The sequence below is a fragment of the Protopterus annectens genome, chromosome 2.part1 (genome assembly GCF_019279795.1).
Source record: "Protopterus annectens isolate FY-2018-M chromosome 2.part1, PAN1.0, whole genome shotgun sequence".
In the NCBI taxonomy this organism is placed as follows: domain Eukaryota; kingdom Metazoa; phylum Chordata; order Ceratodontiformes; family Protopteridae; genus Protopterus; species Protopterus annectens.
Window position 1 is genome coordinate 1361245896 of NC_056729.1, and position 21443 is coordinate 1361267338.

Sequence of the window (21443 nt, forward strand, 5' to 3'; positions counted from 1 at the left end):
ACAGTTCACAGGTCACCAGTACCCTCCAGTTTACCACTACACAACAACTCTAATTTCTTTCAACGATGAAGGTGCCCCTTCCAAATCCATGGAACATCTCTGTCATTATACCTACTTCTCATCTTCCAACCACTAGCTATGATTTGACTGGAAACTACCATCTGGGTCATGTGCTTTCCCACTTTTTGTGGATCCAAGCACATATAGTGCTTTGTTTCACTCTGATTTCCAATATTACTGTTTACTCTCCCTTTCCATAACCAGGCTTTGCCACAGTTTCTCAATTTTCCATTTCTCCCATTCCCTCTGCACATTTGTTCCTCACATATAAACTGTCATAGAATGCCATAAACATCTTTTACATTCTTAACTATCCCTAATTTCCTCCCATCCTTGTCCTATAACACTAACTCCATCTTTCCTTCCCCTTTCTCCTCCACCTTTGCTGGAAAATATTTTATATCCACCTTTCTCCTTTGTTCACACATCCTCCTCCTTCCTGTCCTATTTCTGTTGACTAATGTCCCTTTTCCGTGTCTCATACTGTAACGATAGATCCCTTTTCTCATTTCTCGTTTGGACTTTCTACCCTCTCCATATTTGTCTGTGCAATAATGGCTGCCATTTTTCTTGTCCCTCAACATCTTCTTTGAAACACTCTTATTTTCCATTATTCACCCTCTGTTGTCTCAGTCCTATCCTGCCAGGCCACTTTCTCCTACACATCTGCCTCATTCACCTATACTGCATCAATCATATGTCTGATACATTTCACTTCTTCTACTCCCTCCATTTTCCCCTGTTCCTTTAGCGCTCATCTTTGTTTTACTTGCACATGCTCTGTGAAGCACCTTTCTATTATTTATTCTTACCTATCTTCACTTCTCAACCTCTTTGCCAGAATTACCATTCTTCTCTTTCCTACCCTTTACTAGTTCCTTGCTCTGTTGCTCCCCATTGTCAACAACAAAAAAATCCAATCCGCTAGTCTGCCAGTTATCATATCTCATAAGATATACTCCCATGCTTTCCACACTGTACCCCTTATACATGTACCAAGATCTAATTCTGCAGAAAAAACTCTCCTCATTTTTCTTTGCCCTTCCTTGTGAATGTTTACCTCTCCAATGCTTCTGTAATTTGCTACATCTCGCACCAGATTAAAATTCCTCACTTCCACTGTTAGTCTTGTTCCTTTTCCTCCTCACATCTTAACTTCTCCCTCAGAATTTGCACCCCTTTCTTTCCTAGCCATTTAGATCAATCACAATCACTGTAAGCTCACTAGTCCCTTCCTTTCTTGCCTGTCTAACAGATACTGTTGTTTTCTGCATCATAGTAACTCTCACCTTTTCCCTGCCTTCTTCGATCTCTCTATCACCCTATGCCATTTGATTATATTATTACTTCCTGCACAATTACATGTTATTCAATACATCATTCACTCCTCCTCCCCAGCTTCATTTCCCCATATCCTTGAACTGCTACGATGCGACTTTCCTGTAGTTGAACCTATCATACCCTTAAACAGTCCCTAAAGGGATTTTGATATTAACTTGTGATGTGCGGTGCTCATATAACTGCCAGAGTTCATATCAGGCTTTAAATCAGTCTCTCCTCGCAGACTCTTACGTCCCAGGCTTCAATACCCAATTTACCTACACACTTGTATCTTCTGCTGATTCTTGTCTCTGAGCACTCTAATTGTATTACTATCCAAACATGTTCTCACCTCCTTCTACTGCTTTCTACCTCTCTCTGCTTCATCTTGTCACTCTCCCTCCTTAGCTCATATCCCCTCATCTACATCCCATCTTCTCAGTTATTTCCTAAAAGACACCTAATTCTCCTCTCTCATCTCCATAAAACCTACCATATCAGCTCACAAATCTCCTATCCAACTCCTATGGTGCACTAATCCTTGCTTACCATCCCTTTATTTCAGTCATACCCCCCCCAGTTTTTTTGGAATGCTGTTGAACTTTGGTCAGAAACAAACACATCACCACTATTAATTTAACATGACCATCCAACATGAAACTAGATCATACATTTTACATCACATAAATATTCAGTATGTCTATTTCATAATAATAACAATGCCGTCACCATCAGTGTTGCATTCCATGCTTATTATTATGACAGTACAAAGACAGCAATAACTTTTATTACCTTGCATCCATTACTGATAATGTGTAAACTCATGTCTACCATGTCTACTCCTGTACCCACTAACGTCATGAAATGCTTTTCACTTAATATCCACGGGCCATCTTCTTATAGCCACTGCATAAATGCCTTCACCCAGTCTCTTCTTACTCTTTTATATTCCCTAATCATGGTACCTGTAGTAAAACAGAAAAAAATGAAATGTACATATATATTACTTCATCTTTAGTTACACATACATGTTGTCCAACATTTGTCTAGACATTGCACAGAACACTTTATTTCTGTTGGAGGCTCTTCTAGACATGCTGCCTGTAATTCTTTCTGTAACTGCATACATACGTTACCAGGCTTTGACAAGTTTTGAGTCACAACTGAATACTCTTTTCAAATACTTTAAAACAAAAGATCACCACACATCATGTTACTTAAGTGATTTTATGTATTCTTTGTTGACCAGGTTAGTTCCACTAGGCTAGTGGCTTCTTTTCAGGTGAGAACCGAAGTGGTATTTATGCTACTAGGGGAAATTGGCCAGAGCATCAAGGAACATTTCCTGCTCTTTTTTGATAGGTGCAATGGGATCTTTTAAATCCACCTGAGCTACCACCATCTCAAGCAGATGGGACCTCAGTTTAACATCTCATGCAAAAAACAACACACTCAGGGGTGCAGCACCCCCATAATGCTGCAGTGCAATATCAGCAATCCAGTAACTTAGAATGGGAACAGAATCCATAGCCTTCTGGTCTTCAAGGCTCCCTTTGCCACTGACACTGCTATCCTGTACTTCTGTCTTTCAAATAGTGTTTCCCTCATTGCTCTAAAGGACATCTACAGCTACATAAAGTATTATATGAAAACAAATGTCCACAATTATTTGCTTATTTTTTTACTTTTCAAGTTCTTATTTAGGAAAATATCCCTTTGTCATCAATATCTTGTAGTAGTTCCTACCCTTATAAAATGTTTCTGTCAAGTCTGATTACATTCCTGTGAAAGTGTTTTAAGAACCCCCTGGACTGAATCAATGCCTTTCACTGGTCATTTTGTATTTTTGCCCCTTACAGTCAAAAAATAACAGTGGTCAAGACATCAAAGTCATAATCAATCAACTCCTTGATTAACTGATCCTTGTTTAATTGAGGAAGTTGATTCACTTGTTTATACTTCCTGATTCCCAAGGCAGCTCTTTTCTGGTCATGTTTGAGATTTATCATTCGCTGTCCTGTCATATTTTGTTCTTCTGCCTGCTGACTCTTAAACAATTATACTCCTCCTTCTCTACAATATCATCATGTCTATCCCATCACCATGTCTGAATGGAGAGATGAAAAGTCAGCAAGCAAAGGAGAGTAGTAGTGCTGAAATTGAATTCATTCTCAAGTCTTAGGGAGTCCAAATGGAGAGATGAAAAGTCATCAAGCAAAGGAAAGTAGTAGTGCTGAAATTGAATTCATCCTCAAGTCTTGGGAGGTCCGAATAGGGAGTTGAAAAGTCAGCAAGCAAAGGAGAGTAATAGTGCTGAAATTTAATTAATCCTCAAGTCTTGGTGAGTACCTTCATGAGGTGGACCCTGTTTTCACAAAATCTCACCAAGGCAACACTGATATATAGACTGTATTTATATAGCATATATCATGAACAGAAGTATTTCAAAAACTAAAAAAGATAGCTGAGTGCACAATACCCAGGATAAAAAAGTGCCCAACCCTGGTAGGCACACTGGTGCCAATACTGGAAAAGATGACAGTGTAGAATCCTCAAAATGTGGAAACATTACTACAATGGGGCCAGGCCCGGCCCAGGGGGAGGATGGCCCCCCTGTTGTAGGAAGAAGTAGCAGTCCACAAAAACTGATAGGCCAAAGAAGAGCCATAAAGACAATAAAATGGATTATTGAGGATAAGAAAGAAAGTATGTATTGTTATTATTATTATTCTGCAAAAAGCCCAGAATTTCCAGACACAAAATATACAAAATGATTAAGAGAGAAATCAGAGGAAAGAAAAATACGTCCACGAGGAAAACTATCAGAAGCTTTAAATGAAAATTTGTGTTCATTAATACAACAAATTTGTGAAAAGCAGAATATAGATCAAGAAACCTTGATCTGTTTGGAAAAAAGAAGCATCTGAGGAAGTGCACAAATATAAATAACAAAACCAAGAGATATTTGAAAAGGATAAAAAAGAAATATGGACATGGTAAAGAAAGAGAGATTTGATATGGTGCAATATTTATACAAAGGAGAAAGCCAAATTAATCAGTGTAAAGAAAGCAGTCCCAAAGATATTCGAAGAGAAATACAGACAAAAGATATGGCAAATTTCACAATAAACAAAATAATATCACGAAGATGGAATATAGAAAAGAAGATTATTAAAGTAGTAGTTAAAAAAATAGAAGTATAGAGTACCTGCAAAGTGAAAGATTTGGTGTAGAAGGTCTAACACAGGTTACATCATAGGAGGATGGAGTGAGTCCCCAATGTAGGGAGAAACACGAAGATCAGGAAAAATCTGATGAAGAAATATGGACATGGAAAAGAAAACAAGATTTAATATAGTGTAATATTTATGCAAAGGAGAAAGCACAACTAACCAATACAAAAAGAGCAGCACCAAAGATATTTGAAGAAAAGTACAGGCAAAGGAATCCAGACATGGAAAACTTTAGAATACAAAACATAAGAAGACAAAGAGGAAAAGTAGAAAAGGAGATTAGTAATGGAGAAGTTAAAGAAACAGAAACTGTGGTTATGGAGTATCTGCAAAGTGAAGGATTTAATGTATAAAATCTAATTCAGAAAGGACCACAACAGGATAGAGTAATGGACATCCAAACTAAGGGGTTACCAGTGGAACAAGAAGCAATTAGTCAAGTGCCATATGAAGATAATTTGGAGCCTTCCACAGGAAACCAGTATAAATGTTCACTTGAAGCTAGACAGCAAGGGAAGGAACACGCAACTGTGGAAACTTGGATGCCGTCAATGTTGAGGAGTGATAGGCCAGTGAGTTCCCATATGATAGAGCAACAGAAGGCATACCATAATGTGCCACAGGAAGATGCTATAGAACCTTCTATAGAATGCCTGCAGAAATTGGAAAACAAGGGATGTGCCCTCAGTTTGGAAGAAAATGAGCAAAGAGAAGAGTTGCATGATTTAATAGACATAGACAGCTATAGCAAGATCAATGAAAGAAATAGACTGCAGCAGATTAGTAAAACCTGAAAAGTCAGAAGTCTGAGAAAATAAATGAACACAGTAATTAGTACTGTTCACAGAGATCCATACGATATAACAGAAGTAAACAGGCTACATTACTGTGCAGCACATTAATAACTGATAAAGTTCTACCGCAAGAACAAAGGGTAGTGAGGGAAAGGAAGGGAAAAAATCAAATACCATCATGGAAATATCGAATAGAGAAAACTATAAAGCAGTTAAGGTAAGAAGTGTCACTGTTAGAAGATTATAGAAGAATGAACAGATCTACAAAAATACTAAGAAAGATAGATATGATGAAAGCAATATGCAATATTAGAACAGACCAGGATCTATCATGCACTATTGCAAATAACAAACTAAAAACTTCAGCAGAAGCAGAAAGACTTAGAAGGTACGAAGATAAATATAAAGGAAAAAAGTTTTATAGAGAATTGGAAATAAAGTAAAAGGAATTGAAAGACCACCAATAAAAAGAAGAAATCAATACATTTTGGAGAATTATGTATGAAGATCCTGTGGAACATAATGAAAAAATGAATAGATGAAGTTAAAGAAAGAATAAGAGGTTTAAAGGTACGGGATATGAAATGGAATGAAGTAACAGCCAGAGAGATTGAAACAAAGTTAAAAAAAGCCTCTAATTGGAAAACTCCAGGCCTAGATACAGTACCTAACTTTTGGCTGAAAGTATTAACATCTTTGCACGAAGATTTAGCCATGGGTAAGAACTATTCATATGCACACCCCGAACAGACACCAACTTGGTTAACAATGCTTCTACTTAAGAGTCAACCTACAAGCTATCCTAAAAATTATAGACCAACAGCTTGCCTTCTGACGACATATAAACTATACAAGAGAATTGATGCCGACAAAGTTTATAGTCATTTAGAAGAAAACTCAATTATGGCAGTAGAACAAAAAGTCAATAAAATAAAGTCATACAGAACAAAGGATCATTTGTTATTAAATAAAGTCATAGTGGAGAACTGTAAAAAGGGGAAGAATCTAAGTATGGCATAGATTGACTACAAAAAGCATTTGATAGTATCCTACACTGATGTGTAAAAGAGTGTTTAAAAATTATAAGATGCATGGTATGCACCCTACACTGATCGACTACATTACAGTGACCATGAAACAGTGGCAGGCCACTTTGCAATTAAGCCATGATAAAGGACAAATTATTATCCCAGGGGTAAAAATTCAAAGGGGGTATTCCAGGGTAACTCTTTGTCACCGCTGCTATTCTGTATTGCCCTTAACCCATTAAGCTGTCTACTTAACAGTTTAGGCCAAGGTTATAATTTGGCTCCTAGAAAAGAACAAAGTGTAAGGACTTCTCATCCTCTCTTTGTCAATGATTTAAAACTGTATAGCTCATCAGATGAGGAACTGAAAGCACAACTGCAAGTTGTCAAAACTTTTTCAGATGATATAAGAATGTTGCTTGGTCTTGATAAATGTGCAAAAGCAGCCTTTAAAGCAGGAAAACTGCAACACCAGGAAAACATCAGTTTGGGACGAGAATGTGATATAAAAGAACTTGAGCAAGAAGGAGTGTATAAATATTTGGGAATTGATGAAGGATTAACAAGACACGAACAGAAAATCGAATAAAACTTAGTAAGGAATACTTCAGGAGACTTAAATTAATCCTGAAAACAGCATTGACATCTAGGAACAAAATCCAAGCTATAAACCAATTTGCTCTTCCTGTCCTAACTTACAGTTTTGGAGTGATTGACTTCCCCCAAAATGTGTTGGATAGATTAGATAGGAAAACAAGAAGGATGTTTCATGCTCACCAAATGATTTATAAAAATCAGTGTATACCAAGATTATATATTCTCCATTCTGAAGGAGGTATGGGCCACCGTGAAATTGATTACATGTATAGAGCTGCAATCTTAGGATTCCACACATATCTGCTGACCTCATAAAATTCCCAAATGTAGTGAAAGTTTTGAAACACGAGGAGAATAAATCTAAGATGACTTGTCTGCTTAATCTAGCAGAAGCATATCAGTAACAAGCAGGAATGGAAATTAAATCAGAAGCAGATAAAAATCAGGCAGCAATGAGAAGACAAGAAATGTGGACAATGCATAAATATAGTAGCAAGTATAGAAAACTTCTGGAAGAACCTCATGTTCATCAGGAATGAATGCAGGAATGGTTAAGGAGAGGCGAATTCAAACCAAGAGATGAAAGGTTAATATTGCTTGCCCAAGATAGTGGCCTGCGTACATGTTGATCTACAAAGTCCATTGGACATGTGGGAGAAACAGACAGATGTAGGTTTTGTAGAACCAAATTGGAAACAGTCATACACCCCATTGCTGGGTGTGATATACTAATGGCAGAAGGACTGTATACTGAAAGGCATAATAATGTGGCAAGATTGTTGCATTGGGGATTGTGCAAACATTATGGTATTGAAGTGGCTGAAAACCACTGGAAACATGAACCACAAAGCATCATAGAAAATGATGATGTTTATATCACATGGGATCAGCATTACCACCAGTTCAAATGATAGCTGCTAGAAAACCAGATATAATGGTTTAAGAAAAGAAGATAAGTAACATTGATCATTGAAATCGTCATACCCAGTGTGTTGCGTACAGAGAGAGACACAAAGTCATAGAATCTCAGGATTTACAGGCAGAAACAAGAGCAATGTGGAAGAAAGATACTCAGACAGTTCTGAAAGTAGCAGGAGCAATGGGTCTTATAAAAAAGAATTTACAATCGTATTTAAATATGTTACCAATCCACATAACCCCATATGAATTGCAGAAGGAGTCATTACTGGGCAGATTGTGGGTGCTGCATTCAGAACTCCTGGCTGACATCAAAGATTGAAACAATGCTAATTTCATGAACTTTAACCGTACTTTGACTTAGGAATGGGGTCCGTTCCCATCATGGTATTAGAAACCCAAAATACTTGGAGAAATTAAAAAAGACTGAAACCATATCTCCTCATGAGGACAACCATCCCTCAGGCAATCAGTTTCAAAAACCCTGTTGTCAAGTTATGTTTCTTTGATTGTCCATCTTTCCAGGTTACCAATCTAAAAACTCTGTCTCTCTCAGGAAAAGCATTGTCTACTTGGACTCTTCTTTCCACATTGCAGGGCTTGTCAGATGCCTCATCCTAATCTGCTTCAATTTCTCCGCATTCCACATGGCAAGGCCCTACAGACACAATCATCTACACGTCCACCTCTTTCCTATACAAATGACCTTTTTTCTGCCCTCTCCACCTTATAAAATCATACTGTTCAGATGCATAGTGCTGAGTTCTTTTACATCACAATTGTGGGAAAATCAGGTGCACCAGTTTGCTATTTTGTCTCATGTTTTAAAAAGTGAATCCAGCTTCATTAACATTTGATGTAGCATTGATGTTAGCCAAGGGTCTCTTCTCAAGACCAACAATGTACTCAAATTACCTGTTTTTACAGTTCATACAGGGTTACATTCATTGTGAGCAGATTTAAGTACACTGTTAAATTTATTTGTATTAATACTGTTACTGCTAATGTTATTGAAACTGTAAGGGTATCGTTCTTCCACTTTGCTCTCATTTCTGCTAGTGCATCCTGGTATTTTATGACTTTGTATCTCTTGGTTCATAAGACACAATACTTGTTGGGTATAGCAATTTCAATGATTAACTCTACTTTTGTCTTTTTCTCTTGGACTACTGTATCTGGTTTTCTTGCATCTATTTTGATACCTGTTGGAAATAAGTGATTTCATATGATATAAACATCATCATTTTTGATGATGCTTTGTGGTTCATGTTTCCAATGCTCCTCAGCTACTTCTATATTGTAGTGTTTCCACAATCCCCAATGCAACAGTCTTGCCACATTATTGTGACTCTCAGTACACACACCCTCAGCCATTACTATACCCCACCCAGCAACAAGATGTGCTACTGTTTGCAGTTCTGTTTTACAGAACAGGCATCTGTCTGTTTCTCCCACTTTTATCATAGACTTTGTAAACCAATGTGTACATGGCCCACTGTCTTGGGCCACCATTATTACCTTTTCATCTTTCACATTCACTTCACCTTTCCTTAGCCATCTTGGTCAACATGTGATTGTTCCAGATATCCTCCATAGAAGCCACTATATGTGTAGACTTTCCAGTTTTCTTTCCATTTCTTTTGCTTTTCGGCACTTTCAGTTGCTGTCTGATTCTCTTTTACTTCTGGTTGGATTTTCATTCCCAATCTGTTCTGAAATGCATCTGCTAAACTAAGCATGTCATCTTAGACCTCTTCTTTTTATACTTCAGTGCTTTCACTATGTTTGGATATGATGAGGTCAAGCCAGGACTGCCAACATATAAGTGTAATCAGTTTTGAGGAGGCCCATAACTCCTTCACAACGAGAGAGAGAGAGATGATATTCTTGGTATGCACTTTTTTCAGCATATCCTTTGACAAGCATGATGCATTTTTCTTGTTTTCTTGTCCAATTGACTCAGTGCTGTTTGGGGCCAGTCAGTCACACCTAAGTTGTAAGTTAGAACAGGAAGAGCAAATTGATTTACAGCCTGAAAGTTATTCCAAGATGTTAGGGCTGTTTTCAATGTTATCTTTGGTCTTCTGAAGTATTCCGTTCTGAACCTTGTTTTCATTTGCTCTACCTTGAACTAACTTTGAATAAGTACCCTAGACTAAACCACAATTCAATACTTCATTTAACCCTTCAGCTACTCTTCTCTCATCTCTTTCTCACAACCTTTTTCTCTATTCTCTGACCCACTCACCATAACTACTACCTCTCTCAGTCTTTCCATCTCACTTTATCATTCTTACGTTCACCTGTAGAATCTTCCTTTCCCCTCCATCTCCTCCTCCTTCACATGTTCAGTCACTTCTAGTCCTTCTCCTTCAATCAGTCTCTTGTTAACTGCACCAGCTGCTAATTAGTAAATAATAATAATAATAATAATAATAATAATGATAATTGTGATGCCCACCAATATGTAAGAATATGTGATGGTCATCACTGGCACCAAAATGTGACATCCCCATGATGGGCCACTAATCAAAGAGCCTGAGACCATCACTGGCACCAAAATGTGACATCCCCATGCTGGGCCAGTAATCAAAGAGCCTGAATCCTCACCATTGACACTGGAGAGAGACGTACACTTGAAATAGAAATGGATAAACTCAGTATTTCCAGATGCATACTTCTCTACATCAAGCACAATTTCCCTTAAGAGCACACAGGGAACACATTCAGCTCGGGGTCTGGATGTCCCTATTTCTGTCTTGGTCCAGGAACTCACTAAGACTCCCTACTGGTACAGTTGTAGGGTTAGATCATGAGCTAGGTGTCCAAGCCAAGTCCTCCAGCACCTTCTCTGTAAACCCATTGCTTTGTGTCCCTGCCACAAGTAGCTGACATAAACATACACACACACACTCACACACGCACACACACGCATGCACACACACACACAGACACACACACACACACACACACACACACACACACACACACACACACACACACACACACACACACACACACACACACACACACACACACACACACACAGCTAAGACTGGTGCAGATTTACCTGCTGTGCTTCCTTCTGCCCGGAGTATAAGTTAGTTATCACCCCCACCAGACACTCCACAATCAGCTACTCTAAGGTCCTAATCAAAGTGTGTCCAATTATGCTGTGTAATATTAATGCTAATACAAATTGTAGTAGCTGACCAAGGTGGCTAGGCCTTCTGGAGTGGCTCACACAATGTCTCCAAATAAATATAAGTACTCTCAAAGGTTAGATACTTTTTAAAAGGACCCACCACCATAAATGCTTTAAATATATTTAATAATAAATAATAAAAAAGCATGAAAATATTGAGTATATATTTACAGTAAACCACAGAATTCAAATCATAGAAAATGTTGAAATTAACACTGATGTACAGAGTCATATAAATAAAGAAAAATACTCTCTAAACTAAGCTTCACTATATTCCTGACTGAACTTAAGATAATTTACTGTTCCCTAATAACTTGGGCAAGGCCAGATAAATACGTGAGCAGTCTTTCTAGTCAGGGCCCCAAACAGAATACCCAATACTCTGAAATGTCTCTTTGCAATATCTAAAATATAGTTTCCAAGAGGGCTGGCAGAATGGCCTCATCCGGTCCCCTGACTCCAGGTTCTCACAGTATTCCCCCTTGAAGCTGACACAGGAATTTAGCATAGACGGCTACAATACACATCTAAGTGTTTATGGCAGTGCCTGGGGCTTCCCCTCTTTTTGCTGAGCTAATGAACAAAGGCTTTTTCCCAGACTTAGCATCTCCATTCCTTATTCAGCACTATGGAGTGCCATTTTAATGGTTTATCCACTTCCCTTATTTTTCTTAAAGTAAGCTAGCTGGTGCATTTAATTCAGTTGCGATAATACATGTACATTTTTTTTTATTCCAGCAGGTTGGACTGTTGATGCATTTTAACACAAGTAAAGCTCACAAATAGATTTTCAGCACAGGCATCTGTACAAATCAGTTTGATATGCAAATGACATACAGTTCTAATACATTTTGTAACAAAAGCATCTTGTATAAATCAGTCTGAAATTCAAAGGACATATTATTCTTTACAAAACTTCAGCTGCCTATGCTGGCACTTGCCCATATCATCACATCTCTCCCCCCTCTTGAAGACTCAAGCTAGTTTTTCAAGTGACCCTTGAGAAATGTGGCTTGAGAGAAATAAGCCTATCTGGGAATATGTTACCCCATTCCCTGTCTTGAGAACCCATCTGTGTTGGTATTGCTGGCCCCACTTATGGTGTTGTACTGTTATGTCATATGCCTGAAATCTTAAGCTCCACCTTAATAACTTGGCATTTTGCTAGCTGGTTCTATGTAGCCATGTTAAAGGATTGTGGTCTGTAATTACAGTGAATTTCTTTCCATAGAGATAAGGCTGAAGGTTCTGCAGTGCCCATACTATGGCTAGACATTCCTTTTCTACTACTGCATAAAATTCCTCCCTGGGTTGGAGTCAATGACTGAGATATACCACCAGGTGCCTTGTCCCTCTGAGGAAACCTGGCTAAGTACAGCCCTCACCCCATGGTTTGAAGCATCCACCTGCACAACAAATTATTTGCTGTAATCTGGACTGGCTAACACAGGGGGCCCTCCCAACACACCTTTAAGCTTCTGAAATTCCTGCTCACATGCAGAGGTCCACACTACCTTATCTGGCCTGTTTTTTCCTTGTCAGATCTGTGAGGGGAACAGCTATGGTAATGTAATTGGTGACAAACTTCTATAGTACCCTGCTGTCCCTAAGAATGTCATCACCAGCTTTTTGGTAACGGGCAGACTACACCTGAATGGCTTCCACTTTGGCAGGTTCTGGCCTAATCTTACCACTCCCCACTAGATGTCCCAGGTAGGAGACCTCTGCCATAACCACCTGACACTTACTGGGGTTAATGGTCAACACTGCCCTCTGCAGTCTGCCCAGCACCTCCCTGATATGCTGAAGGTGCTCTTGCCAGGAATGGCTGTAAATGGTAATATCATCCAGGTAAGCAGGGGCATTTTTCATCCCATAGGGCATCCTCATGAACTCATACAAGCTGAAAGGAGTCACAAAAGCTGACATATCTCTAGCGCTGGGGGTCATGAACAACTGCCAGTAGCCCTTGGTAAAATCAGTAGTGGTCAGATGCTTATCCCCAACCAGCTGCTTTAAGGCTTCATCCTAGCCTAGGCATGGGGTAAGCATCTAACTCTGTGTGACTATTTGGCTTCATGTAGTCCACATAGAACCTGCTGCTGCCATCATGTTTTGTTACCAGCACCACTGGGGAGGCCCAGGGACTGCTGGACACCTGGATTAATCCCAGTTCCAACATCTTCTGTATCTCCTCCCTCAGAGTCTGTCTGGCTTGCTCAAGCACCCTGTAAGGGGCCTGTTTTATAGGTCTTTAGGGCCCTGTACCCACATGGTGCTGCACCAGGTGGGTGCACCCTGGTTTTCCAGTGAACATGTCCCCAAACTCCTGTAACACTGCATGAATTTCTCAAACCTAGGTAGGTGATAGCTACTGGGACATTGCTACTCCTTCCACTGAGGTCAGTCTAAGCCTCATTGAGGAAATCAGACATCAGATCCCCCTCAGACTCCTCCTGCTAGCCACTGCAAATACTCAGCACAAGGGCCTCCCTATCATGGTAAGGCTTCATCATGTTAACATGGTAAAATTTGTGCCCCTGGCTCCTACCTAGCAGTTCTACCATGTAGTTAACATCACTGATAATCCTTACTACTTACTTACAAAGGAGATTTGACCTTGGCTGCCTGCAGCTTATTGTGTCTGACAACAATGAGAACCATCACCTGCTCTCCTACAGCATACTCTCTGGCTTGAACATTCCTGTCATACCAGACCTTTTTTCTCCTGTTGGGCTCCTGCCAGAATTTCCTGGGCTGTGCCCATGAGCTCCCTAAGCCTTGTCCTGAGGTTGAGGACAAATGCCACAACAGACTCCTTGTGGGATTCCACCTCACCCCTCCACTCATCACAAATCAAATCTAAAGATCCCCTCACCCTATGCTCATACAACAACTCAAAGGGTGAAAAACCTGAGGATTCTTGGGGTACCCCTCTGTATGCAAACAGCAGATGGGTCAAATATTGGTCCCACTCTCTTATTACATCCAAGTGATGCCTCCAGGTGCATCTGCGGTTAACTCCTACTGACGCCTCTAGGCATCAAATATTGTTTGTTCATATTTGCATCAGTAATCCCAAAACCAAGCTGTGTAAAAGGTTTTAAAATATTTCATCTTAAAGCTTACACAATAGAAAACTCAACTGCATTAATATTTGACCTCTGTCTAGTGCAGATAAAGAGGTATTACCTGTTGTTTTTATGATATTAATTTATATAGATATAATTTTCCCATTTCACTAAATATCTCAACAACCAAGTAACACAGGCAGAACTCCTTAGCCTCATATGAAAGCTCTCAGCTAGATGAATAAAATGCTGACAGTATGTGTGTAACTATAATCGTTGCTGCGATATTGTAAGTTGTTTACAAAATATTATAGACATAATAGTTACTGTGTTTACTGTGACTTATAAAATTTAGTTTAAGACCTAGAACCTAAAGAATACTATCACTATAAAATAGTTTGTGCTGAAGGGTTTGCCTATAGTTCCAGAGATATGAACATTTATTTGAAATGTGAGGATATAATTTGCTTCTGTCAAAAGGCTTAGGCTCTGCCCATTGGAAGATACAGCGCAAGCTTCCTTAGCTCCATTGGAGTAAATGAGTTAAACTGCTGTGCCAATGCCTGTAGCATGGTCTTTAGTATAGAGTTTAACCTCTCCACAAGAACATTGGTCTGGGAATGGTAGGGGGTTGTCTTTAGGTGCTTCACCCCACAGCACTCTCACAGACAAGCCTGCAAGTCTGATATGAAATTAGCACCTCTGTCAGTCAGTATTTCTCTTGAGAAACCTACCCTGCTGAAAATCTCTAGCAAAGCATTTGCCACCTTCTCTGCTTTGATGGAGGACAGAGCCACCACCTCAGGGTTTCTAGTAGCATAATCTACTACCACTAGGATATACTTCTTCCCTGTGGACCTAGGGGTATCCAGAGGCCCCACAGCATCCATAGCTACTCTCTGAAATGGTTCCTCAATCACAGGCAAAGGCATCAAAGGAGCTTTGACCTTGTTTCCTGCCTTGTCTACTTTTTGGCACTGCTCACAGAACTTGCAGTACCCTGTTACATCCCTGGCAATCCCAGGCCAATAAACGTTCTGCATAATACATCTTTTGGTATGCTTTCTGCCTATATAACTTGCAAAAGAAATGTCATGGGCTATGGCTAGAAGTGCCAGATGGTAGGCTCTGGGCACTACCAACTGCTGTGTTACCTCAACTTCTATCCCTCCTTCAGAACTTCACTCTCTGTACAGCAACTCTTTGTACCAGTATACAGAATCCTCTTTTCCTTGAGAATCAGTTGCCTCCCTAGCTACCTCCCTCAATCCTTTTAATGTATGGTCTGTAGGGTTGCCAGCTCCCTTTGTGGCTTAAACTGGACTAAGGTCACACCCCTCACATCACCCATAACTCCACCCAATTCCACCCCCTCTCCCATCCATGCCCCATCCATTTTGTGACATCACTGTTACATCAGCTGATGGGAACGCCCTCTTTTTCTGTTCCTGATGCCTGCAGAGCCGTATGGTGAATAATCTACTCCTATTGGTATATTGAGAATAGGGGCACAGTAAGCAATGTTATCCTTACTTCATCATTAACACTCAGTACCAGATGGTACAATTTTTCCCAACACACACACACACACACACACACACACACACACACACACACACACAAAACAAAATACACGAGTAAACTCAATTACACAGAAATGTACACCGACACATACCTTACCTAACAAAAGTTGCGTCAGAAAGCCGTGTACAATATTTCTTTACCATTATCCCTTGTATGAGTTAAGAAACTGTATAAGGCCATAACATTTGGTTTTGACCTTGCCTGCATTCTGACTATTGCATTGTTATTTAAAGTTGCAGTAAAATGTAATTGTTTAAAAAGGGGAAACTGTATTAGAGAGTCATTACAATGCTAATCTGCCATATTATGTAACATTAATGAACTGCATCATCTAACAAAGGAACCAAAGTTGTTCAAAGTTCTAACATTCCATATCCCTATGCAAAGTTTACTAGCAAATCAAATGTCAATGTATAGAGCATCTATAACTGTTCAGACAGATTTACTGAATGTGTCTGATATAAAAAAGAACAGTCTTTTCTCTGGAGACTTATTAAACCTACTGCACAAATCAATAGTCAGACAACTGTAGCCTCCTAACATTCATAAATATATTATATGATGGTTCAGCTTTGATATTGGCAGACAAATATTGATTCAAAGATGAGAGCTAAGTTAACTAGACTCACTAAATAATGTTATTGGCTTTAGCTAGAGAATTCTTACAATGAGAACAGATATTATATGTCTTCAGTCACATAAAGATACAGGTACATTTATCCACCCTTGTTTGGACTTCTGTTACTCACAATCTTTTACATAAATGGATAGACAAGTAAAACGTGTGCTTGCTTCTGTCTAAACTTACATTCTACATAAATTGCCCTTTGCTAAAAAATATGAAACCCATGTCAAATTCACAGAATGAATGTAATCAATAATATATGACCCTTAGTGTCAATCAGGAGTCATTTTATACTAATTAGTTCAATTTATCAATCTTTATTTGCAAGCTTATTGAAGCTGAGCAAGTTTGTTAAATCAACCCACACTATATGATATGAATAACAGGCAATCAGTGAAGGTGAAGTTATCAACTGCTGTACGTTCAACATTAATACAGCAAATGGGTTAGCCACTGAACAACTTGTTAAATGAGGAAGAGGACAAACACTAATAAAGGTAACTGAATTTGGGAGAATGGGCAAGAATTTAGGATGAATGGCTATGAAATACATTTTATTTTACATGGAATCAATAGGCCAATGGATGCAAGGGAAGTGAACATAGAAATAATTAAAATAACTAAGAAAATGCAAAAGGATGAGAAGCTAAATAAGAAATGGAAAGAAAAAGAAGCATCTATCAAAGGTCAGAGAAAAAAAACAGCCATCATTAAGGAAATCAAGCTGAACATGGAGATGGCTAAGAGATATGAAAAAAATGAATATAAATTAATTGCCGATTAATGTAGGATAAACTCATTGACAAACTGAAGTACTTAAGAGAAAAAAGAAAGGGAGTGTTTTATGGTTGTAAACTGACAGTTAATGACTGTTGCTATTCATAAAAAACAAGAGCAGAATGCAATAATTGTTGGTGAGAATAAATGAACAAATGGGAAAATGAACAAGGAATGTGTAAAGAATGAAAGGGGATACTAGGAAACTAAGATGTAGAGACTGGATGAGCTGCCTCCTTCAGTATTTAAAAGAACTAGCAACAGTGCATATTCTCTCCTTAGAAACTAGGCTGGTATAGCAAGATTTGACAGCATCAATCCACCCCTTGCAACACAACAACATACCTCTTGCATGAAAGATGATCTTGATACATGGAATGAAATCCTGCAGACAAGCAACATAATTTTATATAATAAAAGATATTACTTATTCGACTTGATCACACTCTACTGTAACTTGCAATCCCATATCCTAGCTCCTGTGCAAAAGTCCGTCCATTACACAGGCATATTCTTACTCAATCAACTACTTACAAGGTAACCTCAACAGACATACATGGATTTAATACAGAAGTACACAAATCAGTGTAATTATTTCCAGCTTAATATTAAAATATGGAACTATGCTCCTGTAACAGTAAATGCTCTGGTGTATCTGTTCAATTCCACTTTGCTTCGTTTCTATACATATCAAGGAGCACCTTCATCCATCAGGTCTATTGCTGTGAGCTAAGTAATCAAGCAGAGAGAACATAAACTGATCAGCCAAGCTACTGATATGACAATCATGCCCCACTACAGAGTCGGCAGTTTGTGAACTTTTCCTGCCTCAACCACTCCCCAACAAACTCTAATGTAAAATAATAAATCGAACGCTGCTCCAAGTCCACAAACAGTGTTTTATTCAATCTGTGGTAAGCGCTAACTATTAGAAATGAAAGTGCTTACCACAGATTGAATAAAACAATGTTTGTGAACTCAGAGCAGCATATGTCAACACAAAACATCAGCATACCTCCCAGCAACTCTTACCTGGAAGCAGCAAAAACACTTAGGCAATCGGACAGCAATGGCATATGTAAACTCTCCATGAAAGCTGTACTGTTCTTTATTTTAAAATTACATGGGTGGCAGGAACACACTCAAACATAGATTTACTGGACTGTACTATGGTTTTGCAGCTGTAAAAGTTGGGGGGGCTCCTCCCCCCTCACTCTATGTGGTTCCTGCCACTGGCGCCTATGTGGCAGTGGCACAAAACCCGGACTTCATGTGTCCAGTTTTGAATTAAATTTGTAACCGGACATTTTGTCAGAAAACCGGACAGTCTGGTCAAAAAACGGACAGCTGGCAACCCTAATGGTCTGAGAGCTGAGCATGTCTCAACTCTCTCTTTGTAACCCTTCCCAGCTCACCTTCCACAGGAAATCTAGTCTCTTCTGAATGCTGTGCCTCACTGTCAACCTGGGTACTACTACTCACCTCTGCCCTTGCTGTCACTCTGTCCATGGGAACATCAGTACTCACCAGCAGCTGTGGATCACCTTCAATCTCACTGCTACAGGGTAGCTCCCTCCCTGTAGTAGCCATATCACAAGTCCTGGCTTCAGGTGTGCAGTCTACCTGGGTCTCTCCCAGGCTACCAGACCCACGTGCCTGTCTCTAAGCCTGACTGCATGTCACTGCATGCACACAAGGTACTGCATTATCAAAATCATTCCTATCAAGACATCTGCAGGGATATCCTCAAACACACCTACTTACTTGCTTCATTTTCCACCCTCCTAGACAAAGTTAACCCTGGTCAAAGGCATTTGAAATGGGATCCTTCCTAAACCTCTGACTGGGGTGGGCTGCCCAAGTAAGTACTGCTCCTCCTTAACCGCTGCAGGCTTCACAATGGTTATATCAGAGGATGTGTCTCCCTCCCTTGGCAGTGGCCTGCTTTCAATCCACCAAGATTGGATATAAATTCTGCTGATAGTTGACCCCTGTTTTCTCCAGACAATGTAACACTGGCATTATCTTATTCCAGCATGCTGGCTCACCCACCTTTTGTTCCTCACCTTGTCTCCATGAACATCTATGTGCTACATGGCCTCACTGATTACATTTTAAATATTTAACCCTTGATTCTGGCTGTGTACCTGAACTAGTGGCTTTCCCTGTTACTGGCGGACTCTGTTGGGGCAGTTTAGGCTGCCGACCAGTGGTTCCCTTATATCCAGGTGCAGCACTGGGTATGCCTTTCCTATGCAGTGATACCCTGCTTGCTAGGTTTAGATCCCCTTTTTCCCCAGTTCATCTGCAGAGTTGCATTTCCCTGTCTGCCAACCAGATTTTCATGTCCTCAGGCAAAGTGCTAAGGGCTTGTTCCCTCACCAAAAAGTCTGCCAGCCCTTTAAAAGTGGTGACCTGACACCCACTCACCCACCTATGAAAATAAGTGTTTAGCTCAGTAATATAATCACATACACTTTCATCTGCCTTGTGTCTATACTCACAAAACTTTTCTATAAGCTTCATGTGTTAACTTAAAACACTCCAATAAACATTTTTAACTGTATTATAATTTAAACAATCACTATCAGAGAATTTAGAAACAGCAGTTGCAGCTTTATCATGGAGTAAGGGGGTCAGGAACCATACCCAGAGCTCTTGCTCAACATTATACTTTTGCATACCCTTTCAGATATATGAATAAAACTATAAAAATTATCACCCTCTGTAAATTGTGGAAGAAATTTACTGACCTTTATTGCTTCTGGGGTTAGGTTATTCCCTACCCAGCTACCAGCCCCCAAATGTGACTCAAGATGCCCACTTCACCTTTCGGGACCTCTTTGAATCTATCAGGATTCGATCCTTTACCCTGATCCTGGGTGAATTTAACTACCCAAACATAGACTGGAAAAACTACTTATACCAGAACACAAATGCCCAGAAATTCCTCAATTTTATCAATGCAAAAATCTTGGAACAGCTAGTTGATACCCCCACAAGAGGTGATATTATCTTGGACTAAGTATTAACCAACATGAGCAACCACTGCAGCACCCCTACAGTATCATCCTCCCTGGTAAGATCCGACTATAAAGTAGTTACTTTTGAAGTCACCATCTACCCTGAACCCCTTCTAGCTAGGGTCAAACAAAAAAAAAAACTTCTCCAAAGCTGATTACAACATCCTGAGGGATGGTATAAACTGCTTCACAGCTCCCTCCCCCTCTATAGGAACTAGCACCAATGTCCAAATCTATACCACAGTACTATACAAGCATTTATATAGACTCATGGAATCAGGAATACCCGACAGGATAAAATCATCCATCACAAGGAAGAGTAAACCTGTCTGGTGGACATCTACAATAAATAAACTATACAACAAAATGAAAAAAATTGCTGTCCAGGACAAAGAAGGAGTAGGTGCCCAACTGGAAGCAATCTGTCCTTAGCCTGAACAAGCAAATAAGACCACTAGTGAAATTCTCTAAAGCCAATGTCTAGTCCAAACTGGCAACATCTACGAGAGACAATCATAAGGCCTTCTTCACATATGTCCACAATCTCAAAGGAAGCACCCAGATCTATTCAGAACTGGCGGTCAAAGACACCACATACACAAATGCTGTAGATATAGCCAACCTACTGACTGACAGATTCAGTGAAAAATTCACCCTCTGTCCCCCCATCAGTAAATCAGGTCATCCCCAGTACCTGCCCCCCTTATCTCTAGAGAACAGGTCATCACTGCCCTCTCAAAGGAAAAAAAAAACAGTCTCCATGGGACCCGATAACATCCTAGGCTGCATCCTACATGAACTCAGGCATGAACTCGCAGCACCATTAGGCACCCTATTCAACCAAAGCCTGGTTTTGTCCCAGCTGAGTGTAGGACAGCCACTGTAATCCCATTACACAAAGGTGGAGTGTCCACCTATCCAGAAAATCATAGACACATCGGCCTGACTAACCTGGTCTGCAAAGCCATGGAATGGATTATCATGGACCTTACTAACAGGGACATTGGCAAAATCCAAACACTCAACCCCACACAGTTTGGCTTTGTGAAGGGGAGGTTATGTATGTTAACTCTGGTCGACTTCTTTGAGACAGTCACCAAAGCCATGGACAAGGGGAAGATGGTGCACATCACCTACCTTGGCCTGGCTAAAGCCTTCAGCACTATTCTCCACTCTGGCATAATAGATAAACGCTCTCAACTAGGCAT